This window comes from Delphinus delphis, chromosome 3, assembly GCF_949987515.2.
Source record: "Delphinus delphis chromosome 3, mDelDel1.2, whole genome shotgun sequence".
NCBI classification, from domain to species: domain Eukaryota; kingdom Metazoa; phylum Chordata; class Mammalia; order Artiodactyla; family Delphinidae; genus Delphinus; species Delphinus delphis.
In genome coordinates, this window is record NC_082685.1 from 117003586 (window position 1) to 117005096 (window position 1511).

Here is a 1511-nt window from a genome sequence, read left to right on the forward strand (position 1 = left end):
GTTAATTTTCTAAAAGATGTCCCATGGGTCAGGAGCTACATGGAAACCTGGGATCTGTAGGGCTGAGCCACTAAGCTAGGAACACTCCACCTTGCTCCTACATTTCTAATTCATGTCAGTAGAGCAGAGGTAGAGACCCTTTTCAGAGAGGAGGAGTAGTAGTAGTGCTTTGCCCCCAGTACTTTTTGGAACAGAGAAGACCCAATACCTGTCTGTATTTGGCTCCAGGCTGTGTGTCACTTCTTAATGGAACTCCTCAAGTCTCTCTCTATAAGCTTCCAGGGGGGGAAGCGTCATCATGTCAATAGCTTGAAATTGGCCATGATCAGGTATTTATACCACAGAAATTGGCAAGCACGACAAACCAGTGTCCTTTTTTGTCCCAGATGGCTGGTTATTAAACATTTTCCAGCACACTCCTGCACAAGGCCATCAGGCAAGGTGCAGCAGATAACACTAGCTGTTTGTCCATACTTATTCTTAAATAAGCTCTGCCCTTAAAACACAACCACTGCGGCGCCCAGTGGCTGGAGGCATGGCGGGCTGGTGGCGGGCGCTCCTGTGCACCGCCCGGTGCTACCCTTGGCCCACGAACTTGCTGCTCTACGCCGCGCTCTTCTCAGCTGGCGACGCACTGCAGCAGTGGCCGCGGGGAGGCCCTGCCGACCGGCGGCACACACAGCGCATGGCCACCGTGGCCGTGGCCTTCCACGCGAACTTCAACTACGTGCGGCTGCGCCTGATGGAGCATGCGCACCGTCCTGGCCAAGGTGCTGTGCGACCAGGCGCTCAGCGGGCCGGTGTACGTCTCTGCCTTCTACTTCGGTATGAGTATTCTCCAGCAAAAGGCTGACATATTTTGGGACCTGAGACAGAAATTCTAGAATACATATAAGAGTGGTCTGATGTACTGGCCTTTTGTACAGGCAGCTGTTCTGTCTTAAGCTGGGCACAGTCCAAACCTTTACCTACTTTGGCCCAAGGCCCATAAAACTGTATTTTCTTGGAGATGGTTATGACTTGTAGGCATTGATGCCCCTGGCCCAACTTGCACATACGCTCTGAAAACCATCTCGTCACACCTCTCCCCAGCTTCCCTGGTGGCAGGGTGGTTAAGAATCCACCTGCTAATGCAGGGGACACGGGTTCGAGCCCTGGTCCGGAAAGATCCCACATGCCGTGGAGCAGCTAAGCCCATGTGCCACAACTACTGAGCCTGTGCTATAGAGCCCGCAAGTCACAACTACTGAAGCCCGTGCACCTAGAGCCCGTGCTCCGCAACAAGAGAAGCCACCGCAATGAGAAGCCCGCGCACTGCAATGAAGAGTATCCCCCACTCGCCGCAACTAGAGAAAGCCCGCACACAGCAACCAAGATTCAACACAGCCAAAAATAAAATAAATTAAATAAATAAATTAAAAAAAGAATTGGGTGGAGGGAATTCCCTGCAGTCCAGTGGTTAGAACTCCATGCTTCCACTGCAGGGGCCCGGGGTTTGACCCCTGGTCAGG

The 1511-nt window shown here is 52.6% G+C and overlaps 1 pseudogene; it reads left to right on the forward strand.

Moving 5' to 3' along the window:
* Positions 1-535: 535 nt before the first annotated feature.
* LOC132422452 (mpv17-like protein) lies at positions 536-991 on the forward strand (annotated as a pseudogene).
* The last annotated feature ends 520 nt before the right edge of the window (positions 992-1511 follow it).